We start from the raw sequence: 26,795 nt of genomic DNA on the forward strand, positions 1-26,795 counted from the left end.
TTCTACACTAATCTGTGGCAAACAGACAGGCAGAGAATATCTGGAACTGCCCTCTATGACTATCGGACTTTGGTCAGAGGAAAGATTGTTTACATCCACCCTGACAAAATCAGGGAGATCTTTAAGCTACCTCAGCTGAAAGATGACCCAGACTCCTTCAATAGGAGAATGATGAGAACAAATAAGGGCCTGGATAATATTCTAGAGGATATATGCATCTCTGGAGCCAGGTGGACCACCAGCAGCAAGGGCGTCCCAAATCAACTCAAGAGAGAAGATCTCAAACCAGTCGCCAGAGGATCGCTGGACTTCATTGGGCGTTCTATATTTCCCACTAGCAACCGTTCTGAAGTCACCGTTAAAAGAGCAGTGATGATCCATTACATTATGTTGGGAAAAGAAGTGGAATTTTATCAACTAATTTCATGTGAATTTTACATAATTGCAAACAAGAACTCCAAAGATGCCAGGTTGGCTTATCCAAGCTTAATCTCTATGCTCTGCAAAGATGCTGGAGTAAGGATGGGAATAACGGAGTATATCTCAGTGGAGCAACCAATCACTAAAACCACAATGGAAAAACAAGTGCAGGATGACCCCATCAAGAGAAGAGCACAGGAATTTCTCCCGGAAATTCCTCAATTTGAATATTGGGAACATCTTGAAGCATCTGTTACTAAGTTGCAAGAAGCTATGGACCAAATAAAAGAAGAACAGCAAAATCAAAACAGCATGCTCTGCAAATTGCTCAGAGAACAAGAAGAGCAAGGGCGTGAACTGAAGGAATTAAAGCATCAGAAACTATCTCCTGAAGGGCCAAGAACTCCACAGACTAAAGAGGCATCCACTTTCCAACTTCAAGGTTGTTGAGTTCTAATCTTAGCCTTAACTCTGTGATAATTGTTCTTATTTGAGTTTTACCTTAGAAGTTATATATAAATAGTAGTAATTAGTATCTATATTTTGATTTTATCTCCAATTAAGCTATAATTTATTTTTCTCATCATTATTAAACATGAATAAAATAGCAGATTTTCTTTAGAATAAGGAGGCAATTTTTTTTCGAGTTTTTAATAAGAAAAATTCTGATTATTTACATGTGGTGGCAATACTTTTTGTCTTCTGAATGAATGCTTGAACAGTGCATATGTCTTTTGAATTTGATGTTTATGAATGTTAAATATGTTGGCTCTTGAAAGAATGATGAAAAAGGAGAAATGTTATTTGATAATCTGAAAAATCATAAAAATGATTCTTGAAGCATGAAAAAGCAGTGAATACAAAAGCTTGCAGAAAAAAAATGGCAAAAAAAAAAGGAAAAGCAAGCAGAAAAAGCCAATAGCCCTTAAAACCAAAAGACAAGGGTAATAAAAAGGATCCAAGGCTTTGAGCATCAGTGGATAGGAGGGCCTAAAGGAATCAAATCTTGGCCTAAGCAGCTAAACCAAGCTGTCCCTAACCATGTGCTTGTGGCGTGAAGGTGTCAAGTGAAAACTTGAGACTGAGCGGTTGAAGTCGAGGTCCAAAGCAAAAAGAAGAGTGTGCTTAAGAACCCTGGACACCTCTAATTGGGGACTTTAGCAAAGCTGAGTCACAATCTGAAAAGGTTCACCCAATTATGTGTCTGTGGCATTTATGTTTCCGGTGGTAATACTGGAAAACAAAGTGTTTAGGGCCACGGCCAAGACTCATAAAGTAGCTGTGTTCAAGAATCAACATACTGAACTAGGAGAATCAATAACACTATCTGAATTCTAAGTTCCTATAGATGCCAATCATTCTGAGCTTCAATGGATAAAGTGAGATGCCAAAACTGTTCGGAAGCAAAAAGCTACTGGTCCCGCTCATCTAATTAGAATATGAGCTTCACTCAAAAACTCTGAGATATTATTGCTTCTTGACTTATTTGTATTCTATTTTATTTATCTAGTTGCTCAGGGACAAGCAACAGTTTAAGTTTGGTGTTGTGATGAGCGGATGCTTTATACGCTTTTTGGGGTTAATTTCATGTAGTTTTTAGTATGTTTTAGTTAGTTTTTAGTATATTTTCATTAGTTTTTATGCAAAATTCATATTTCTAGACTTTAGTATGAGTTTGTGTGTTTTTTCTATAATTTCAGGTATTTTCTGGCTGAAATTGAGGGAGCTGAGCAAAAATCTGATTCAGGCTAAAAAAGGACTGCTGATTTTGTTGGATTTTGACCTCTCTGCACTCGGAATGGATTTTCTGAAGCTACAGAAGTCCAATTGACGCGCTTCCAATTGTGTTGGAAAGTAGACATTCAGGGATTTCCAGCAATATATAATAGTCCATACTTTGCTCAAGGATAGATGACGTAAAATGGCGTTCAATGCCAGTTCCATGTTGCAGTTTGGCGTTCAGCGCCAGAAACAGGTTACAAATGGGAGTTGAACGCTAGAAACAGGTTACAACCTGGCGTTTAACTCCAGAAACAGCCTAGGCACGTGAGAAGCTTAAGTCCCAGCCCCAGCACACACCAAGTGGGCCCCAGAAGTGGATTTCTGCACCATCTATCATAGTTTATTCATTATTTGTAAACCTAGGTTACTAGTTGAGTATTTAAACAACTTTTAGAGATTTATTTTGGACCTTATGACATTTTTAGATCTGAACTTTGTACTCTTTGATGGCATGAGTCTCTAAACCCCATTGTTGGGGGTGAGGAGCTCTGCTGTGTCTCGATGAATTAATGCAATTACTTCTGTTTTCCATTCAAACATGCTTGTTTCTATCTAAGATGTTCATTCGCACTTCAATATGATGGATGTGATGATCCGTGACACTCATCACCATCCTCAATCTATGAATGCGTGCCTAACAACCACCTTCGTTCTACATCCGATTGAATGAGTATCTCTTGGATTCCTTAATCAGAATCTTCGTGGTATAAGCTAGAATCCATTGGCAGCATTCTTGAGAATCCGGAAAGTCTAAACCTTGTCTGTGGTATTTCGAGTAGGATTCAGGGATTGAATGACTGTGACGGGCTTCAAACTCACAAGGGTTGGGCGTAGTGACAGACACAAAAGGACCAATGGATCCTCTTCCAGCATGAGTGAGAACCAACAGATGATTAGTCGTGCGGTGACAGCGCACCTGGACCATTTTCACTGAGAGGATGGATGGTAGCCATTGACAACGGTGATCCACCAACATACAGCTTGCCATAGGAGGAACCTTGCGTGCGTGAAGAGGAGTACAAGAGAAAAGCTGAGATTCAGAAGACAAAGCATTTCCAAAACTCCAACATATTCTCCATTACTGCAGAACAAGTATTTATTTCATGCTCTTTTATTTTTCGCAATTCGAACTGATAAATATAATTGTTATCCTGACTAAGAATTACAAAATAACCATAGATTGCTTCAAGCCAACAATCTCCGTGGGATTCGACCCCTTACTCACGTAAGGTATTACTTGGACGACCCAGTGCACTTGCTGGTTAGTTGTGCGAATTTGTGAGAAATAGTAATATTGACATTGACATATACAAATTCGTGCACCAGATTGGCATCTATGGGAACTCAGAATCCAGATAGTGTTATTGATTCTCCTAGTTAAGTATGTTGATTCTTGAACACAGCTACTTTATGAGTCTTGGCCGTGGCCCTAAGCACTTTGTTTTCCAGTATTACCACCGGATACATAAATGCCACAGACACATAACTGGGTGAACCTTTTCAGATTGTGACTTAGCTTTGCTAGAGTCCCCAATTAGAGGTGTCCAGGGTTCTTAAGCACACTCTTCTTTTTGCTTTGGACCTCGACTTTAACCGTTCAGTCTCAAGTTTTCACTTGACACCTTCATGCCACAAGCACATGGTTAGGGACAGCTTGGTTTAGCCACTTAGGCCAGGATTTTATTCCTGTGGGCCCTCCTATCCACTGATGCTCAAAGCCTTGGATCCTTTTTATCACCCTTGCCTTTTGGTTTAAAGGGATATTGGCTTTTTCTGCTTGCTTTTCTTTTTCTTTCTTTTTTCTTTTCTCTCTTTTTTTTTCTTTTTTTTTCTTTTCGCCTCTCTTTTTTTTCTGCAAGCTTTTCACTGCTTTTTCTTGCTTCAAGAATCAATTTTATGATTTTTCAGATCATCAGATAACATTTCTCCTTTTCCCATCATTCTTTCAAGAGCCAACAATTTTAACATTCATAAACAATCAAATTAAAAAATATGCACTGTTCAAGCATTCATTCAGAAGAACAATAGTATTGCCACCACATCAAAATAATTAAATTGTTTTAAAATTTGAAATTTATGCACTTCTTTTTCTTTTTCAATTAAAAACATTTTTCATTTAAGAAAGGTGATGGATTCATTTTCATAGCTTTAAGGCATAGACACTTTGACACTAATGATCATGTAATAAAGACACAAACATAAATAAACATAAAGCACAATTTTCGAAAAATAGAAAATAAAGAACAAGGAAATTAAAGAACGGGTCCACCTTAGTGATGGCGGCTTGTTCTTCCTCTTGAAGATCTTATGGAGTGCTTGAGCTCCTCAATGTCTCTTCCTTGCCTTTGTTGTTCCTCTCTCATGGTTCTTTGGTCTTCTCTAATTTCATGGAGGAGGATGGAATGCTCTTGGTGCTCCACCCTTAGTTGTCCCATATTGGAACTTAATTCTCCTAGGGAGGTGTTGATTTGCTCCCAATAGTTTTGTGGAGGAAAATGCATCCCTTGAGGCATCTTAGGGATTTCATGAGGAGTTTCCTCATGCTCTTGTCCATGAGTGGGATCTCTTGTTTGCTCCATCTTTTTCTTAGTGATGGGCTTGTCCTCATTAATGAGGATGTCTTCCTCTATGTCAATTCCAACTGAATTACAGAGGTGACAAATGAGGTGAGGGAAGGCTAACCTTGCCATAGTAGAGGACTTGTCTGCCACCTTGTAGAGTTCTTGGGATATAACCTCATGAACTTCTACTTTCTCTCTTAATCATGATGCTATGAATCATGATAGCCCGGTCTATAGTAACTTCAGACCGGTTGCTAGTAGGAATGATTGAGCGTTGGATGAACTCCAACCATCCCTTAGCCACGGGCTTGAGGTCATGCCTTCTTAGTTGAACCGGCTTTCCTCTTGAATCACTCTTCCATTGAGCGCCCTCTTCACAGATGTCCATGAGGACTTGGTCCAACCTTTGATCAAAGTTGATCCTTCTAGTGTATGGGTGTGCATCTCCTTGCATCATGGGCAAGTTGAACGCCAACCTTACATTTTCCGAACTGAAATCTAAGTATTTCCCTCGGACCATTGTAAGCCAATTCTTAGGATCCGGGTTCACACTTTGATCATGGTTCTTGGTGATCCATGCATTGGCATAGAACTCTTGAACCATTAAGATTTTGACTTGTTGAATGGGGTTGGTGAGAACTTCCCAACCTCTTCTTCGGATCTCATGTCGGATATCCAGATATTCGCCCTTTTTGAGCTTAAAAGGGACCTCGGGGATCACCTTCTTCTTGGCCACAACTTCATAGTAGTGGTCTTGATGCACCCTTGAGAGGAATCTCTCCATCTCTCATGACTCGGAGGTGGAAGCTTTTGCCTTCCCTTTCCTCTTTCTAGAGGTTTCTCCGGCCTTTGGTGCCATAAATGGTTATGGAAAAACAAAAAAGCTTTAGCTTTTACCACACCAAACTTAGAAGGTTGCTCGTCTTCGAGCAAAAGAAGAAAGAAGAGAGTAGAAGAAGAAGAAATAGAGGAGATGGAGGGGGCTTTGTGTTTCGGCCAAGGGGGATGGGTAGTGTTTAGGTTGTGTGAAAATGAAGGAGCGAAGATGGGTTTATATAGAACTGGAGAGGGGGGTGTGGTTCGGCCATTATAGGTGGGTTTGGGTGGGAAAGTGGTTTAAATTTGAATGGTGAGGTAGGTGGGGTTTTATGAAGGATGGATGTGAGTGGTAAAGAGAATGGTGGGATTTGATAGGTGAGGGGTTTTTGGGGAAGAGGTATTGAGGTGATTGGTGAATGGGTGAAGAAGAGAGAGAGAGGTTGGTGCACGAAATTGTGATGTCCAGGCTCGAACAATCCCTGGTAATGGCTCCAAAGCTTGGTGCTTTGATCTGAATTCATAATAGTCACAACTTCGATACAACTAACCAGCAAGTGCACTGGGTCGTCCAAGTAATATCTTACGTGAGTAAGGGTCGAATCCCACGGAGATTGTTGGTATGAAGCAAGCTATGGTCACCTTGTAAATCTCAGTCAGGCGGATATAAAATAATCATGGAGTTTTTGAATATTATATAATAAAATAGGGATAGAGATACTTATGTAAATTATTGGTAGGAATTTCAGATGAGCGAATGGAGATGCTTTTCGTTCCTCTGAACCTCTGCTTTCCTGCTATCTTCATCCAATCAGTCTTACTCCTTTCCATGGCTGGCTTTATGCAAGGGCATCACCGTTGTCAGTGGCTACATCCCCTCCTCTCAGTGAATAATATGCTCACGCACCCTGTCACGGCACGGCTATTCATCTGTCGGTTCCCGATCATGCTGGAATAGGATTCACCCTCCTTTTGCGTCTGTCACTAACGCCCAGCACTCGCGAGTTTGAAGCTTGTCACAGTCATTCAATCATTGAATCCTACTCAGAATACCACAGACAAGGTTAGACCTTCCGGATTCTCTTGAATGCCGCCATCATTCTAGCTTACGCCACGAAGATTCTGGTTAGGAGATCTAAGAGATACTCATTCTAGCTTATTTCATGTAGAACAGAAGTGTTTGTCAGGCACGCGTTCATAAGGGAGAAGGATGATGAGCGTCACACATAATCATCACCTTCATCACGTTCTTGGATGCGAATGGATATCTTAGAAGCGAAATAAGAAGAATTGAATAGAAAACAGTAGTACTTTGCATTAATCTTTGAGGAACAGCAGAGCTCCACACCTTAATCTATGGAGTGTAGAAACTCTACCGTATGAAAATACATAAGTGAAGGTCCAGGCATGGCCGAGATGGCCAGTCCCCTAAAACGTGATCAAAGGATCATATGGTAATCCCAAGATGCCTAATACAATAGTAAGAGGTCCTATTTATAATAAACTAGCTGCTAGGGTTTACATGAGTAAGTATTTGATGTATAAATCCACTTCCGAGGCCCACTTGGTGTGTGTTTGGGCTGAGCTTAAGTGTTGCACGTGCAGAGGCCATTTGTGGAGTTGAACGCCAGTTTTTGTGCCAGTTTGGGCGTTCAACTCTGGTTTTGGATCCTTTTCTGGCGCTGGACGCCAGATTTGGGTAGAAAGCTGGCGTTGAACGCCAGTTTACGTCATCAATTCTTGGCCAAAGTATGGACTATTATATATTTCTGGAAAGCCCTGGATGTCTAATTTCCAACGCAATTGGAAGCGCGCCATTTCGAGTTCTGTAGCTCCAGAAAATCCACTTTGAGTGCAGGGAGGTCAGAATCCAACAGCATCAGCAGTCCTTTTTCAACCTCTGAATCTGATTTTTGCTCAAGTCCCTCAATTTCAGCCAGAAAATACCTGAAATCACAGAAAAACACACAAACTCATAGTAAAGTCCAGAAATGTGAATTTAATATAAAAACTAATGAAAACATCCCTAAAAGTAACTAGATCCTACTAAAAACATACTAAAAACAATGTCAAAAAGCGTATAAATTATCCGCTCATCACAACACCAAACTTAAATTGTTGCTTGTCCCCAAGCAACTAAAAATCAAAATAGGATAAAAAGAATAGAATATACTATAAATTCCAAACTATCAATGAAACAGAGCTTCAATCATATGAGCGGGACTTATAGCTTTTTGCCTCTTGAATAGTTTTGGCATCTCACTTTATCCATTGAGGTTCAGAATAGTGTTATTGACTCTCTTAGTTCAGTATGATGATTCTTGAACACAGCTTCTTTATGAGTCTTGGTCGTGGCCCTAAGCACTTTGTTTTCCAGTATTACCACCGGATACATAAATGCCACAGACACATAATTGGGTGAACCCTTTCAGATTGTGACTCAGCTTTGCTAAAGTCCCCAATTAGAGGTGTCCAGGGTTCTTAAGCACACTCTTTTTTTTGCTTTGGACCTTGACTTTAACCGCTCAGTCTCAAGTTTTCACTTGACACCTACACGCCACAAGCACATGGTTAGGGACAGCTTGGTTTAGCCGCTTAGACCAGGATTTTATTCCTTTAGGCCCTCCTATCCACTGATGCTCAAAGCCTTGGGATCCTTTTTATTTCCCTTGCCTTTTGGTTTTAAGGGTTATTGGCTTTTTGCTCTTGCCTCTTGGTTTTAAGAGCTTTGGCTTTTTCTGCTTGCTTTTTCTTTTTCTTTCTATTTTTTTTTCGCCTATTTTTTTTTTTTTTTGCAAGCTTTGTTCTTTGCTGCTTTTTCTTGCTTCAAGAATCATTTTTATGATTTTTCAGATTATCAAATAACATGTCTCCTAGTCATCATTCTTTCAAGAGCCAACATATTTAACATTCTTAAACAACAACTTCAAAAGACATATGCACTGTTCAAGCATACATTCAGAAAACAAGAAGCATTGTCACCACATCAATATAATTAAACTAAGTTCAAGGATAAATTCAAAACTCATGTACTTCTTGTTCTTTTGAATTAAAACAGTTTTTATTTTAAGAGAGGTGATGGATTCATAGGACATTCATAACTTTAAGACATAGTTACTACTACTAATGATCATGTAGTGAAGACACAAACATAGATAGGCACATAACATAGAAAACGAAAAACAGAAGAAAGAAGAACAAGGAATGAATCCACCTTAGTGATGGTGGCGTTTCCTTCTTGAGGAACCAATGATGTCCTTGAGCTCTTCTATGTCTCTTCCTTGTCTTTGTTGCTCCTCCCTCATTGCTTTTTGATCTTCTCTTATTTCATGAAGCATGATGGAGTGCTCTTGATGTTCCACCCTTAGTTGTCCCATATTGGAATTCAATTCTCCTAGGGAGGTGTTGATTTGCTCCCAATAGTTTTGTGGAGGAAAGTGCATTTGAGGCATTTCCGGAATCTCATGGTGATGAGCTTCTTGCGCCTCTTGAGCTCCATGACTGGGCTCTCTTGCTTGCTCCATCTTTTTCTTAGTGATGGGCTTTTCCTCTTTAATGAGGATATCTCCCTCTATGTCAATCCCAGCTGAATTGCATAGGTGGCAAATGAGGTGAGGAAAGGCTAACCTTGCCATGGTGGAGGACTTGTCAGCCACCTTGTAGAGTTCTTGAGGTATAATCTCATGAACTTCCACCTCTTCTCCAATCATGATGCTATGGATCATGATGGCCCGGTCTATAGTAACTTCAGACCGGTTGCTAGTGGGAATGATTGAGCATTGAATAAACTCCAACCATCCTCTAGCTATAGGCTTGAGGTCCAATCTTCTTAGTTAAACCGGCTTGCCTTTGGAGTCAATCTTCCATTGAGCTCCTTCTACACATATGTCCATAAGGACTTGGTCCAACCTTTGATCAAAGTTGACTCTCCTTGTGTAGGGGCGTGCGTTCTCTTCCATGTATGGCAAGTTGAACGCCAACCTCACATTCTCCGGACTAAAATCTAAGTATTTCCCCCGAACCATTGTAACATAGTTCTTTGGATCCGGGTTCTTACTTTGATCATGGTTCTTGGTGAACCATGCATTGGCATAGAACTCTTGAACCATTAGGATGCCGACTTGTTGGATGGGATTTGTTAGAACTTCCCAACCTCTTCTTTGAATTTCATGTCGGATCTCCGGATACTCATTTCTTTTGAGTTTAAAAGGGACCTCAGGGATCACCTTTTTCTTGGCCACAACATCATAGAAGTGGTCTTGATGGGCTTTGGAGATGAACCTTTCCATCTCCCATGACTCGGATGTGGAAGCTTTTATCTTCCCTTTCCCTCTTCTAGAGGATTCTCCGGTCTTTGATGCCATCAATGGTAATGGAAAAACAAAAAAAGCTATGCTTTTACCACACCAAACTTAGAATATTGCTCGTCCTCGAGCAATAAACAAAAGAATAGAAGAAGAAGAAGAAGAAATATGGAGAGGGAGAGGGAGATGAGGTTTCGGCTAAGAGGAGTGTAGAGGGGTGTGTTGTGTGAATTTGATGAAGAATGGAGGTCTTTATATAGGGAAGGGAGGGGGGTATTGGTTCGGCCATATGGGTGGGTTTGGGTGGGAAATTGGTTTTGAATTTCGAAGGTAGGTGGAGTTTATGAGGTAGGTTTATGGGGAAGAGTGGATGGATGTGAGTGGTGAAGAGGTGATGGGGAAGAGAGTTTGAGGTGATTGGTGAAGGGCTTTTAGGGAAGAGTGTTTATGGGGTTGTGTGAAAGAGAGTGGTGAGAAGAAGTGAGTGGAGGTAGGTGGGAATCCTGTGGGGTCCACAGATCCTGAGTAGATCCTGTGGGGTCCACAGATCCTGAGTGGATCCTGTGGGGTCCACAGATCCTGAGGTGTCAAGGCATTTACATCCCTGCACCATTAGGCATGTAAAAATGCCTTTGTATCCAACTCTGGGCGTTCAGCGCCAGGTTGGTGGCCATTTTGGGCGTTCAACGCCCATTTGTGTGCCATTTCTGGCGTTGAACGCCAGAACCATGCCTGTTCTGGCGTTCAGCGCCCAGAAGCTGCCCATTTTGGGCGTTCAGCGCCAGAACCATGCTCTGTTCTGGCGTTTGAACGCCAGGCAGATGCTCCTCTAGGGTGTGATTTTTCTTCTGCTGTTTTTGATTCCGTTTTTAATTTTTATATTTATTTTGTGACTCCTCATGATCATGAACCTATAAAGACACATAACTAAGAAAAATATAGTTAGATAAATAAACATTGGGTTGCCTCCCAACAAGCGCTTCTTTAATGTCAATAGCTTGACAGTGGGCTCTCATGGAGCCTTACAGATGTGCAGAGCTTTGTTGAGACTCTCCAACACCAAACTTAGAGTTTGGATATGGGAGTTCAACACCAAACTTAGAGTTTGGTTGTGGCCTCCCAACACCAAACTTAGAGTTTGACTATGGGGGCTCTGGTTGACTCTGCTTTGAGAGAAGCTTTTCAAGCTTCCTCTCCATGGTTGCAGAGGGAGATCCTTGAGTTTTGAATACAAGGGAGTTCTCATTCCATTGAAGGACTATTTCACCTCTGTCAACATCAATCACAGCTCTTGCTGTGGCCAGGAAAGGTCTTCCTAGGATGATGGATTCATCCTCGTCCTTTCCAGTATCCAGGACTATGAAATCAGTAGGTATGTAAAGGCCCTCAACCTTTACTAATACATCTTCTACTTGTCCATAAGCCTGTTTTCTTGAGCTGTCTGCCATCTCTAGTGAGATTTTAGCAGCTTGCACCCCATAGATTCCCAGTTTCTCTATTACAGAGAGGGGCATGAGGTTTATACCTGAACCAAGGTCACACAGAGCTTTAAAGATCATGGTGCCTATGGTACAAGGTAATATGAACTTTCCAGGATCCTGTCTCTTCTGAGGCAATGTCAGTTGATCCAGATCACTTAGTTCATTGATGAACAAGGGAGGTTCAACTTCCCAAGTATCAATGCCAAATAATTTGGCATTCAGCTTCATGATTGCACCAAGAAACTTGGCAGTTTGCTCTTCAGTAGCATCCTCATTCTCTTCAGAAGAGGAATACTCATCAGAGCTCATGAAGGGCATAAGGAGGTTCAATGAAATCTCTATGGTCTCTAGATGAGCCTCAGATTCCCTTGGTTCCTTAGAGGGAAGCTCCTTATTTGACCACTGGACGTCCCAGGAGGTCTTCCTCCTTGGGATTCACGTCCTCTCCTCTCCTCACAGGTTCGGCCATGGCGCTTATGTCAATGGCCTTGCACTCTCCTTTTGGATTCTCTTCTGTATTGCTTGGGAGAGTACTAGGAGGGATTTCAGTGATCCTTTTACTCAGCTGGCCCACTTGTGCTTCCAGATTTCTAATGGAAGACCTTGTTTCATTCATGAAACTTACAGTGGCCTTAGATAGATCAGAGACTAGATTTGCTAAATTAGAAGCATTTTGTTCAGAGTTCTCTGTCTGTTGCTAAGTTGATGATGGAAAAGGTTTGCTATTGCTAAACCTATTTCTTCCACCATTATTAAAGCCTTGTTGGGGCTTTTGATCCTTCCATGAGAAATTTGGATGATTTCTCCATGTTGAGTTATAGGTGTTTCCATAAGGTTCACCTAAGTAATTTACCTCTGCTATTGCAGGGTTCTCAGGATCATAAGCTTCTTCTTCAGAAGATGCCTCTTGAGTACTGTTGGATGCAGCTTACATTCCATGCAGACTCTGAGAGATCATATTGACTTGCTGAGTCAATATTTTATTCTGAGCCAATATGGCATTCAGAGTATTAACTTCAAGAACTCCCTTCTTCATAGACGTCCCATTACTCACAGGATTCCTTTCAGAAGTGTACATGAACTGGTTATTAGCAACCATGTCAATGAGTTCTTGAGCTTCTACAGGCGTTTTCTTTAGGTGAATGGATCCACCTGCAGAAGTGTCCAGTGACATCTTTGATAGCTCAGATAAACCATCATAGAATATATCCAGGATGGTCCATTCTGAAAGCATGTTAGAAGGACACTTTTTGGTCAACTGTTTGTATCTTTCCCAAGCTTCATAGAGAGATTCACCTTCTTTCTGTCTGAAGGTTTGAACATCAGCTCTAAGCTTGCTCAGCTTTTGAGGAGGAAAGTACTTGGCTAAGAAAGCCGTGACCAGCTTATCCCAAGAGTTCAGGCTGTCTTTGGGTTGAGAATCCAACCATAATCTAGCTCTGTCTCTTACAGCAAAAGGGAAAAGCATGAGCCTGTAGACTTCAGAATCTACTCCATTAGTCTTAACAGTATCACATATCTGCAAGAATTCAGTTAAGAACTGAAAAGGATCTTCAGATGGAAGTCCATGAAACTTGCAGTTCTGCTGCATCAGAGAAACTAATTGAGGTTTCAGCTCAAAGTTGTTTGCTCCAATGGCAGGAATGGAGATGCTTCTTCCATGTAAATTGGAATTAGGTGCAGTAAAGTCACCAAGCATCTTCCTTACATTATTATTGTTTTCGGCTGCCATCTCCTCTGCCTGTTCGAAAATTTCTGAAAGGTTATCTCTGGATTGTTGTATTTTAGCTTCTCTTAATTTTCTCTTCAGAGTCCTTTCAGGTTCTGGATCTGCTTCCACAAGAATGTTCTTATCCTTGCTCCTGCTCATATGACAAAGAAGAAGGCGCAGAAAAATAATAATAATAATAGAGATCCTTTATACCACAGTATAGGGATCCCTTTGTGAGTGGAAGAAAAGGGGGAGACAAAGAATGTAATATAAAGGAAGAAACACAACTGTGAGAATGGAAGAGATGTGAGATGAGATGTTAGGATATGAATGAATAAATAGAATAGGATGGGGGAGGTATAATTTTCGAAAATTATTTTGAAAAGGAGTTAGTGATTTTTGAAAATTGGTTTTTGAAAATTTGTTAGTATTTTTCGAAAATTTTGAAATCAAAAATAAAAATAAAAATAATTAGTTAATTAAAAAGAAATTTTTGAAAAAGGGGGAGATATTTTCGAAAATTAGAAAGAGAGAATTAGTTAGGTGGTTTTGAAAAAGTTAAGAAACAAACAAAAAGTTAGTTAGTTAGTTGAAACAAATTTTGAAAAGATAAGAAGTTAGGAGGTTAGAAAAGATATTTTGAAAAGATATTTTTGAAAAAGATAAGATAAGAATATATTTTTGAAAAGATATGATAGAAATTAGTTTTTGAAAAAGATTTGATTTTTAAAATCTCAATTAATGACTTGATTCAAAAAAAAATCACAAGATATGATTCTAGAACTTAAAGTTTGAATCTTTCTTAACAAGCAAGTAACAAACTTCAAATTTTTGAATCAAAACATTAATTGATTATGTTATTTTCGAAAATAACTAAGAATTTTGAAAAAGATTTGATTTTTGAAAAAGATTTTGAAAAAGATAAGATTTTCAAATTGAAAATTTGATTTGACTCATGAGAAACAATTTGATTTTAAAAATTTTTGAAAAAGTCAATCCAAATTTTCGAATTTGATGAGAGAAAAAGGGAAAGATATTTTTTTGATTTTTGAAATTTTTATGAAAAACATGAAAAATATGCAATGCATGAAATTTTTAGATCAAAACAATGAATGCATGCAAGAATGCTATGAATGTCAAGATGAACACCAAGAACACTTTGAATGTCATGATGAACATCAAGAACATATTTTTGAAAAATTTTTAATGCAAAGAAAACATGCAAGACACCAAACTTAGAATTCTTTAATGCTTAGACACTAAGAATTCAAGAATGCATATGATAAACATGAAAAGACACAAAACAAAAAATCATCAAGATCAAACAAGAAGACTTACAAAGAACAACTTGAAGATCATGAAGAACACCATGAATGCATGAAATTTTCGAAAAATGCAAGATGCATATGCAAGTGACACCAAACTTATAACATGACTCAAGACTCAAACAAGAAACAGAAAATATTTTTGATTTTTATGATTTTCTAATTTTTTTTTTTGGATTTTTATTTTATATTTTTCGAAAATTATATGAAAAAGAAAATTAAGGATTCCAAAATTTTTAATATGAATTCCAGGAATCTTGCCATGTTAGTCTAAAGCTTCAGTCCAGGAATTTAGACATGGCTCACTAGCCAGCCAAGCTTTCAAAGAAAGCTCCAGTCCAAAACACTAGACATGGCCAATGGCCAGCCAAGCTTCAGCAGATATGGATACTTTTCAAGTATAGAACAACTAAATGTGTGAGAATCTCTTCTTTTGTGATGGTAAGTTGAAACCCCAGTCCAAAAGATTAGACATGGCTTACAGCCAGCCAGGATTCAACAAATCATCATGAAACACTAGAATTCATTCTTAAAAATTTTGAATAAAATTTTTGAAAACATTTTTTTTTTTGATTTTTTTTTCGAAAACAGATGAGAGATTTTTTTTTTTAAAAATATTTTTGAAAAGAAAACAAAAAGAAAATTACCTAATCTGAGCAACAAGATGAACCGTCAGTTGTCCAAACTCAAACAATCCCCGGCAATGGCGCCAAAAACTTGGTGCTTTGATCTGAATTCATAATAGTCACAACTTCGATACAACTAACCAGCAAGTGTACTGGGTCGTCCAAGTAATACCTTACGTGAGTAAGGGTCGAATCCCACGGAGATTGTTGGTATGAAGCAAGCTATGGTCACCTTGTAAATCTCAGTCAGGCGGATATAAAATAATCATGGAGTTTTCGAATATTATATAATAAAATAGGGATAGAGATACTTATGTAAATTATTGGTAGGAATTTCAGATGAGCGAATGGAGATGCTTTTCGTTCCTCTGAACCTCTGCTTTCCTGCTATCTTCATCCAATCAGTCTTACTCCTTTCCATGGCTGGCTTTATGCAAGGGCATCACCGTTGTCAGTGGCTACATCCCCTCCTCTCAGTGAATAATATGCTCACGCACCCTGTCACGGCACGGCTATTCATCTGTTGGTTCCCGATCATGCTGGAATAGGATTCACCCTCCTTTTGCGTCTGTCACTAACGCCCAACACTCGCGAGTTTGAAGCTCGTCACAGTCATTCAATCATTGAATCCTACTCAGAATACCACAGACAAGGTTAGACCTTCCGGATTCTCTTGAATGCCGCCATCATTCTAGCTTACGCCACGAAGATTCTGGTTAGGAGATCTAAGAGATACTCATTCTAGCTTATTTCATGTAGAACAGAAGTGTTTGTCAGGCACGCGTTCATAAGGGAGAAGGATGATGAGCGTCACACATAATCATCACCTTCATCACGTTCTTGGATGCGAATGGATATCTTAGAAGCGAAATAAGAAGAATTGAATAGAAAACAGTAGTACTTTGCATTAATCTTTGAGGAACAGCAGAGCTCCACACCTTAATCTATGGAGTGTAGAAACTCTACCGTATGAAAATACATAAGTGAAGGTCCAGGCATGGCCGAGATGGCCAGCCCCCTAAAACGTGATCAAAGGATCATAAGGTAATCCCAAGATGCCTAATACAATAGTAAGAGGTCCTATTTATAATAAACTAGCTGCTAGGGTTTACATGAGTAAGTATTTGATGTATAAATCCACTTCCGGGGCCCACTTGGTGTGTGTTTGGGCTGAGCTTAAGTGTTGCACGTGCAGAGGCCATTTTTGGAGTTGAACGCCAGTTTTTGTGCCAGTTTGGGCGTTCAACTCTGGTTTTGGATCCTTTTCTGGCGCTGGACGCCAGATTTGGGTAGAGAGCTGGCGTTGAACGCCAGTTTACGTCGTCAATTCTTGGCCAAAGTATGGACTATTATATATTTCTGGAAAGCCCTGGATGTCTACTTTCCAACGCAATTAAAAGCGCGCCATTTCGAGTTCTGTAGCTCCAGAAAATCCACTTTGAGTGCAGGGAGGTCAGAATCCAACAGCATCAGCAGTCCTTTTTCAACCTCTGAATCTGATTTTTGCTCAAGTCCCTCAATTTCAGCCAGAAAATACCTGAAATCACAGAAAAACACACAAACTCATAGTAAAGTCCAGAAATGTGAATTTAACATAAAAACTAATGAAAACATCCCTAAAAGTAACTAGATCCTACTAAAAACAATGTCAAAAAGCGTATAAATTATCCGCTCATCAGAGGTGGGGTAGGTGGGAATCTTGTGGGGTCCACGGATCCTGAGGTGTCAAGGATTTCTTATTCCTGCACCATGTGGCGTGCAAAACGCCCCTTGCTACCAATCCTGGCATTAAACGCCAGGCTGCTGCCCATTTCTGGCGTTTAACGCCAGCTTCTTGCCCATTCCTGGCGTTAAACGCCAGTCTGGTGCCCATTTCTGGCGTTTAAACGCCAGTAAGTTTCTCCTCCAGGGTGTTCTATTTTTCATTCTGTTTTTCCTTCTGTTTTTGCTTTTTCAATTGTTTTTGTGACTTCACATGATCATCAACCTACAGAAAACATAAAATAACAAAAGAAAATAGAAATTTAACATAGATAAGTAAAAATTGGGTTGCCTCCCAACAAGCACTTTTTTAATGTCAATAGCTTGACAGTGGCTCTCATGGAGCCTCACAGATGTTCAGAGCAATGTTGGAACCTCCCAACACCAAACTTAGAGTTTGAATGTGGGGGTTCAACACCAAACTTAAAGTTTGGTTGTGGCCTCCCAACACCAAACTTAGAGTTTGACTGTGGGGGCTCTGTTTGACTCTGTATTGAGAGAAGCTCTTCATGCTTCCTCTCCATGGTAATAGAGGGATATCTTTGAGCTTTAAACACAAGGGAGTCTCCATTCACTTGAATGATCAATTCTCCTCTGTCAACATCAATAACAGCTTTTGCTGTGGCTAGGAAGGGTCTGCCAAGGATGATGGATTCATCCATACACTTCCCAGTCTCTAGGATTATGAAGTCAGCAGGGATGTAGTGGCCTTCAACCTTTACCAAGACATCCTCTACAAGTCCATAAGCCTATTTCTTTGAATTGTCTGCCATCTCCAGTGAGATTCTTTGCAGCTTGTACCTCAATTATCCCTAGCTTCTCCATTACAGAGAGAGGCATGAGGTTTATACTTGACCCTAGGTCACACAGAACCTTCTAAAGGGTCATGGTGCCTATGGTACAAGGGATTGAGAATTTTCCAGGGTCTTGTCTCTTCAGAGGTAATTTCTGCCTAGTCAAGTCATCCAGTTCTTTGATGAGCAATGGAGGTTCATCCTCCCAAGTCTCATTACCAAATAACTTGGCATTTAGCTTCATGATTGCTCCAAGGTACTTAGCAACTTGCTCTTCAATAGAATCTCTATGGTCTCAATGTGAGCCTCAGATTCCCATGGTTCCTCATTAGGGAACACCTTGGAGGTCAGTAGACGTCCATTGAGGTCTTCCTCAATGGAGATCACTGCCTCTTCTTCCTCTCCAGTTTCGGCCATGTGAGACGTGTTTATGGCCTTGCATTCTCTCTTTGGATTCTTTCTGTATTGCTTGGGAGAGTACTAGGAGAGAGTTCAGTAATTTTCTTACTCAGCTAACCCACTTGTGCCTCTAAATTTCTAATGGAGGACCTTGTTTCAGTCATGAAACTTTGAGTGGTTTTGATTAGATCAGAGACAATGGTTGCTAAGTCAGAGTGGCTTTGCTTAGAATTCTCTGTCTGTTGCTGAGAAGGTGATGGAAAAGGCTTGCTATTGCTAAACCTGTTTCTTCCACCATTATTGTTGTTGAAACCTTGTTGAGGTCTCTGTTGATCCTTCCATGAGAGATTTGGATGATTTCTCCATGGAGGGTTATAGGTGTTTCCATAGGGTTCTCCCATGTAATTCACCTCTTCCATTGCTGGGTTCTCAGGATCATAAGCTTCTTCTTCAGAGGAAGCTTCCTTAGTACTACCTGTTGCTGCTTGCATTCCAGACAGACTCTGAGAAATCATATTGACTTGTTGGGTAAATATTTTATTCTGAGCCAATATAGCATTCAGAGTATCAATCTCAAGAACTCCTTTCTTCTGAGCTATCCCATTATTCACAGGATTCCTTTCAGAAGTGTACATAAATTGGTTATTTGCAACCATTTCAATGAGTTCCTGAGCTTCTGCAGGCGTCTTCTTCAGATGAAGAGATCCTCCAGCAGAGCTATCCAATGACATCTTAGATAGTTCAGACAGACCATCATAGAAAATACCTATGATGCTCCATTAAGAAAGCATGTCAGAAGGACATCTTCTGATCAATTGCTTGTATCTTTCCCAAGCTTCATAGAGGGATTCACCTTCCTTCTGTCTGAAGGTTTGGACATCCACTCTAAGCTTGCTCAATTTTTGAGGTGGAAAGAACTTTGCCAAGAAGGCATTAACTAGCTTTTTCCAAGAGTTCAGGCTCTCTTTAGGTTGTGAATCCAACCATGTCCTAGCTCTGTCTCTTATAGCAAAAGGAAAAAGCATAAGTCTGTAGACTTCAGGGTCAACCCCGTTGGTCTTGACAGTGTTACAAATTTACAAGAATTCAGCTAAGAACTGATGAGGATCTTCCAATGGAAGTCCATGAAACTTGCAATTCTGTTGCATTAGAGAAACTAATTGAGGCTTAAGCTCAAAGTTGTTTGTTCCAATGGCAGGGATTGAGATGCTTCTCCCATAGAAGTCGGGAGTAGGTGCAGTAAAGTCACCAAGCACCTTCCTTGCATTGTTGGCATTGTTGTTTTCGGCTGCCATGGTTTCTTCTTCCTTGAAAAGCTCTGTTAGGCCCTCTAAAGAGAGATGTTATTTAGCTTCTCTTAGCTTTCTCTTCAAGGTCCTTTCAGGTTCAGGATCAGCTTGAACAAGTATGCCTTTATCTTTGCTTCTGCTCATATGAAAGAGAAGAGAACAAGAAAGTAGGAAATCCTCTATGTCACAGTATAGAGATTTCTTGAGGTGTCAGAGGAAAAGAAGAATAGAAGGAGGAGGTAGATGGAAGAGAATTCGAACATATAAAGAAGGAGGGAGTTCGAATTGTACCTTGAGGAGGAGTATTAGTCCTTTAAATTGAAGGATGTGAGGAGAAGGGAAGAATTTTCGAAAATTAAAGTAAAATATTTTGAAATAATTAAAAGAAATTTTGAAAATTTGATTGATGATTTTCGAAAACTCAAATTGGGAAAGAAATGAAGTGATTTTTGAAAAGACCTTGAAATTAGAAATTAAGAAGATATGATTGAGAGTTAATTTTGAAAAATATGTGATTGAAAAGATATGATTGAGAAGATATGATTGAAAATCAATTTAGAAAAAGAAAGTTTTTAAAATTAAAGTTGATTACCTGACTAACAAGAAATTAAAAGATATGATTCTTAAAATTTAAAATTTGATCCTTTCTTAATAGGCAAGTAACAACTAGAAAATTTTGAAGTAAATCATTAATTATAACAAGAATTTTCGAAAATTAAAAAAAATGGAAAGAAATTGATTTTGAAGAGATATGATTGAAAAGATATGATTTGAAAAAGATTTGATTTTGAAAAATTATGAAGAGTTGAAAAAAAATCTAAATTAAAAACAAAATCTTCCCTCTAGTGTCCTTCTGGCGTTAAACGCCCAGAATGGCATCCATTCTGGCGTTTAACGCCCAAAATCCTACCTTTTTGGGTGTTAAACGCCCAGCCAGGTACCATGGCTGGCGTTTAAACGCCAGTTTTCCTTCTTCACTGGGCGTTTTGAACGCCCAGCTTTTTCTGTTTGATTCCTCTGCTGAATGTTCTGAATCTTCAATTCTCTGTATTATTAGCTTGAAAAAACACAATTTTGAAAATATTTTTGAATTTTTTTAATGATGAGAAATAACAAAAAATGCAACTAAGATCAAATGAACAATGCATGCAAGACACCAAACTTAGAAATTTTGTATTAGAGGTTTTAACAAATTGAGAATGCATAAGAAAAACAACAAAACACACAAAATAGGAGAATTTAAAGATCAGAGCACTGAAATCATCAAGAACAACTTGAAGATCAATGAAGAACAATATGAATAAATTCGAAAAATGCAAGAAGAAGAAAGTCATGCAATTGACACCAAACTTAAAAATTGATACTAGACTCAAACAAGAAACATAAAATATTTTTAATTTTTATGGTTTTATAAATTTTTTTGTGATTTTCAAAACTTATATGGAAAAGAAAATAAAGAGAATCAAAACTTTTAATAAGAATTCCAGGAATCATGCAATGTTAGTCTAAAGCTTCAGTCTAAAAAGATTAGACATGTTTGGCCAAGCTTCAGCAGGACATTACATTCAGCAGCTAAATTGATGAGAATCAATCAGCTTTTGGGATGATAAGGACATCACCTTGAAACTCTAGAATCCATTCTTAAAAATTCTGAAAAGTACCTAATCTAAGCAACAAGATGAACCGTCAGTTGTCCAAACTCGAACAATCCCCGGCAACGGCGCCAAAAAATTGGTATGCGAAATTGTGATCATCAACAATGGTGCCAAAGGACTTGGAGCTCTCAAACGTGAATCACACTTTGTCACAATTCCGCACAACTAACCAGCAAGTGCACTGGGTCGTCCAAGTAATAAACCTTACGTGAGTAAGGGTCGATCCCACGGAGATTGTCGGCTTGAAGCAAGCTATGGTCACCTTGTAAATCTCAGTCAGGCTAATTCAGATGGTGATGGAGAATTGATAATTAAAAGATAAATAAAACATAAAATAAAGATAGAGATACTTATGTAATTCCTTGGTTGGAATTTCAGATAAGCGTATGAAGATGCTTTGTTCCTCCTAAACCTCTGCTTTCCTATTGTCTTCTTCCAATCATTCATACTCCTTTCCATGGCAAGCTTTATGTTGGGCATCACCGTTATCAATGGCTACTTCCCGTCCTCTCAGTGAAAACGTTCCAAATGCGCTGTCACCGCACGGCTAATCATCTGTTGGTTCTCGATCATGCTGGAATAGAATCCATTGATCCTTTTGCGTCTGTCACACGCCCAACAATCGCGAGTTTGAAGCTCGTCACAGTCATCCCTTCCCAGATTCTACTCAGAATACCACAGACAAGGTTTAAACGTTCCGGATCTCAGGAATGGCCGCCAATAATTCTAGCCTATACCACAAAGGTTCCAATCTTAGATTAGAAACCCAAGAGATACGCATTCAAGCCATTGCTAGTAGAACAGAGGTGGTTGTCAGGAACATGTTCATAGGTGAGAATGATGATGAGTGTCACAGATCATCACATTCATCAAGTTGAAGAACGAATGAATATCTTGGAGAAGAAATAAACTTGAGTTGAATAGAAAAACAATAGTACTTTGTATTAATTCATGAAGAACAGCAGAGCTCCACACCTTAATCTATGGTGTGTAAAAACTCCACCGTTGAAAATACAAAAGTGATAATGGTGTAAGCATGGCCGAATGGCCAGCCTCCAAGGTCTAGGGACTAAACGTCCAAAGATGAAAATACAATAGTAAAAGGTCCTATTTATAGAGAACTAGTAGTCTAGGGTTTACAGAAATCAGTAATTAATGCAGAAATCTTCTTCCGGGCCCACTTGGTGTGTGCTTGGGCTGAGCATTGAAGCTTCCATGTGTAGAGACTTTTCTTGGAGTTAAACGCCAGCTTTTATGCCAGTTTGGGCGTTTAACTCCAGCTTTTGTGCCAGTTTTGGAGTTAAACGCCAGGATTCTTGAGCTGACTTGGAACGCCTATTTGGGCCACTAAATCTCGGGCAAAGTATGGACTATTATATATTGGTAGAAAGCCCAGAATGTCTACTTTTCAACGCAATTGAGAGTGCGCCAATTGGGCTTCTGTAGCTCCAGAAAATTCACTTTGAGTGCAGGGAGGTCAGAATCCAACAGCATCTGCAGTCCTTTTTCAGCCTCTGAATCAGATTTTTGCTCAGGTCCCTCAATTTCAGCCAGAAAATACCTGAAATCACAGAAAAATACACAAACTCATAGTAAATTCCAGAATTGTGATTTTTATTTAAAAACTAATAAAAACATAATAAAAACTCACTAAAATATACTAAAAACATACTAAAAACAATGCCAAAAAGCGTATAAATTATCCGCTCATCAATAACCAAAATTAAATAACAATTATAATAAAATGAGAAAACAATATATTCAATATAAATAAAAAAATTGTTAATAATGTTAACAAATTAAATAAATCAGTTATAACCCTTATTGAAATGAGCTTGAGGTGATTAGGCGGGCTTGAAGATGTTGGTGGTGAATTGTGGGGAGATAGGAAGGAAGGTAGAGGAGAAACTAGACACTGCCACACGAGTTAGACGCGTTCTTCATCTTAGTCATGTGGGCTTCGTGAGTGTTAATAGTTTGCTGGAAGCTAGTGACTTTCCCTCGATGTCGGGTAATCTCTTGCTGTTGCTTCCAGTGAATCCGCCTCCATGCATCACGATGTGTATGATAGCATGCCTTTAGCTTAACATACCATAGCTTCTACTTTGGTCTGTTGGTCTATTTGCTGGGTAAGATCCATGTTGAGCAAATTGATCTGTTGTTTCAAGTCTGTCCTTCACCCTGATGTTGCTATTGATGTGCCGTGTGCCATACACTCTACCATGCTTGTGCTTGCCCACCATCTATGTCCACACCTCTTCCTCCAAAATGGGAGGCAAGTTTGTTGCCTTTGTAGAGACCTCGGCGGGATGTTTGTGTGTAAATTTTATTAAATATAAAATTTAATAATAATCAACACGTAAATAACATGTTTGTAAATTAAAATTTTAATCAACTAAACTCATACTAGTACCATCAGAGGGACGATTGACCCATGATGGGTAAGAATTTATGCCGGTCTAAAATTTCTCAATAAAAAGAATCACTTCATTGTAAGCATAGTCTAGATCAACAATGGATTCTCCATCAAAGTTTAATTTGGTTATCACAAGTTCAACCCAATAAAAATAACCGAGAGTATTGCTCCTGAGTCGTTCTCCTTAGGAATTACAATCGAGTGCATAATTATTGGTTATGAGTATACGGGGGTGGGTTGATGATAAGACAAGAAATTAAATGGAAAGAAATTTAAATGACGATAAAATAAATTAAACAATTAAAGATAACAACTACTAAAGAGACATTCATGGCAAGGATTGAGAATCAAGGTTTTCTATCCTAGTCATTAATCATAACACAATAATTAAAAAGAATTAAGCCTATTACGTTATCTTCGCATCGGAAGAAAGTCAAATATGCCTAGTTAACCTCAATCCATAAGTAATGTCAATGGAAACAAGATTAACTAACAACTCTAGATCACCAACATAAGTTGGGTGTTAATGAATCAAGATTACCTCCTAATTTCTCTTTCCAAGCTAAGAATACTCAAATCTACTCTAAAACTAATCCAAACATTTTATCAAACACTTGGTATGCATAAAAATAAAAATATGGTAAATTAACAAGAAATAATAAAATCTAAAATTACCAAATGCAAGAAGGTAACAATAATAACTCAATCAAACAATAAGAAACATAAAACCTCAAATTGTATTAAAGGAAATTGAAATTAACAATAGTGTTCATAAACTAAAAAGTGGCATAAAAGAGAAATTAACAATGTAAACTAAGAGAACAAAGATGTAAGAATAAGAAATTACAAGAAAAACTAAATCAAGACAAGATTAAAACCTAAATCTACCATAATTCTAGAGAGAACAGGGAGCTTCTCTCTTTAGAAAACTACCCTAAAACATGTTTCTAACTTATACTTATTGCTCCCCCTGGTTCCTTCTTGAATTTGGCCTCAAATACTTCAGAATTGAGTTGGATTTGGACCTCAATGAGCTCAGAAATCGCCCCCAGCGTGTTTCTTTAAGTTGGTCACGTGCTGCTTGTCACGCATACGCGTGGGTCATGCATACGCGTCGCTGGACGAAAACTCTAATCACGCATACGCAAAACTGGGCAGATTTTCAAAACTTCATTTCTTCATGAATTTTCCACTTTTACATGCTTTTTCTTTATTCCTTCAACCCAATCTTTGCCTTCTAAACTTGAAATCACTTCATCAAACACATCAAGGCATCGAATGGAATTAAAGTGAATTAAATTTAGCAAATTAAGAGCTCAAATAGCATGTTTTTAATCTTGAGCAAAATTCATGAGAAATTCACAAAACCATGCTATTTCATTGAATAAAGGTGAAATAAGTTGATAAAATCGACTAAATTCAACACAAGATAAACCCTATCAACCCACTTCCTACGATCCGCTTTCTCGTGTATGGACTTGCTTAAAAAGCTCGCTCCTACTAAGTGGGTGGCCAGATTCGTTCTCCTAAAGTGACAATAGTCTATGTAAGTGAATTTAATTTAAGGATTAACTGTAAATTAAAGGCAAGAATGATCAAATTAACCTTACCATTTTCATTGACGTAGTAGCATATCTAATGGAGCTGCTAGTGTGCAATAATCCACTAGTGGCCTGACCTTGGCCCTTGTGCGGTTGTTATCCTCTGTGGCTTAGTACTCCTTCAACAGAGCAAGAATTTCCAAAGGAATCCAATCTATCAGACTCTCTTGCGATGGATGTCGGAGAACATGTCCCAGAAGCACTTGGCTACCCCAATATGCCAAGCATTGTACTTCTTGAAGTTGTGAAAAATACATGAGAACAGAGGTTGAATTGCACTTTTAATACATTTATCGAAAAATGAACTTAAAAGTTTCCTCAAGTTTATGACTTGTTTGCAATGAAAACATATGTCGATTAACTCAAATTGCAAGCTTATTTGAAGTTCATTGAAAAGCTGATTCTGAGATGTAAATATTTAAAAGATATCTTCTGAGGTCTATTATACTAACTTCAAATAGACATTTAAAATAGTTTCTGAAAAATCTCATATCCTCTAAATAGAAAGTTTGCTTTTGAACTCTTAAATGTAGTCAGGTTGCTCATCTTATCTTCTAAGGTTGTTTCTGATTTAATTTTGACTTACTCAATTTCATATGGTATCTAGTTTGCTTTTAATACTTAAGAAAAATTTCTTAGTTGATTGACACTCTTGAACAACTTTAGTTGGTACAATAATAAAATTATTAATGATATTTAGAATTGTTAATCATAAAAATTAGTTTTAGGATATCGTGAAACTAACACATTTACTACTCTTGACCGTGTTAAAACCAGAAATATTGCTGATAAAAATAATGAAATTATTAATAAAGTTACCTCAAGAAGGTTTTAAGTTAGTAAACATTGTAAACTTATAGTCTTTATGAACCACTTAACCTAAATAAGTCCCTCCAAAAGTTTTGCACACAATCAGGAGCCGTACTAAACTTTAGGATAAACCACCTATGCGGTTGACACGAGGATGATACCAATTATTTAATCAATGATAATAAAAGATATTTAAAAAGTAAACAGATTGTGTTGGATATATAACAGTATAAAAGTGAAAAATAAATCATACCAGTTATTGCCATCAAAACGCAACTCCTATTTGGTATTGCTGGTGTCATAGGCCACAGGCTGATCATCAAGCTTGGATGGAGATGAGTCTACTTGAGGTTAAGACTAATGACACTGAGAAACAGGCTGAGGATGTAAGCGGGAACCTAGGGTCAAGATCATGGTGATGGGTGACAAAACATGTAAAAGGGCTATTGTAACATCCCTTGAAATAGGGAAAAAAACCACGTGGTTAGCAGTGGCAGTAACGGTTGGTAGTGCCATGGGTGTAGGAGGATGAGGAAGAAGAAGATGAGTAGTAGTAGCTGAGAGCTGTGACGGTGCACCTAGATTGAGCTACTGACCTGTATTTTTCTTGGGCTACCTCTACGACCAGTAGAAGCCATACCACAAGCCTGTCCATCACCCCACCCTCTCTCTTTTTCTTGGGCCATTGTATGTAGCACATATTTAGATGAAAAAGTATAGGTAGATGTTACGGATCCGGTCCACGGATTCCATAACCCAGGATAGTCCCCGAATTCGGCTACCTGGGCCCGACCCACCAAATCGGCCTATTAGAGTTCCTAACCAACTTTCGAATTGAAACGGCTCCCTTATCTTACTCAAATAAGATATGATAAGATAACTATCATCACCTATAAATAGAGGACTCAGGTCCCTCCAGGTAGGGATTCATTCCTCACATCTTATACCTCTCAGATCCATTCTGACTTGAGCGTCGGAGTGTCTTTGCAGGTACCTCCCCCATCGCTCCAGTCGAATAATTCGGCATCCGCCTCGACCCGCAGG

General features: G+C 38.8%; 1 long non-coding RNA gene and 2 other non-coding genes across 3 annotated transcripts; 2 read left to right on the top strand and 1 right to left on the bottom strand.

The window, feature by feature from the left end:
* The first annotated feature begins 12,592 nt into the window (after positions 1 to 12,592).
* On the top strand, positions 12,593 to 12,700 carry LOC112753160 (small nucleolar RNA R71). Its single transcript, XR_003177556.1, has one exon. It is a non-coding gene; the product is annotated as a small nucleolar RNA R71 (small nucleolar RNA).
* Positions 12,701 to 18,765: 6,065 nt separating this feature from the next.
* On the top strand, positions 18,766 to 18,873 carry LOC112752762 (small nucleolar RNA R71). Its single transcript, XR_003177179.1, has one exon. It is a non-coding gene; the product is annotated as a small nucleolar RNA R71 (small nucleolar RNA).
* Positions 18,874 to 24,054: 5,181 nt separating this feature from the next.
* On the bottom strand, positions 24,055 to 26,471 carry LOC112750422 (uncharacterized). The gene is made up of 3 exons (XR_003175775.3): positions 26,005 to 26,471; positions 24,951 to 25,176; positions 24,055 to 24,866 (listed from the first exon to the last, which is right to left on the bottom strand). It is a non-coding gene; the product is annotated as an uncharacterized lncRNA (long non-coding RNA).
* Between the last annotated feature and the right edge of the window lie 324 nt (positions 26,472 to 26,795).

Source organism: Arachis hypogaea, chromosome 15 (genome assembly GCF_003086295.3).
Source record: "Arachis hypogaea cultivar Tifrunner chromosome 15, arahy.Tifrunner.gnm2.J5K5, whole genome shotgun sequence".
In the NCBI taxonomy this organism is placed as follows: domain Eukaryota; kingdom Viridiplantae; phylum Streptophyta; class Magnoliopsida; order Fabales; family Fabaceae; genus Arachis; species Arachis hypogaea.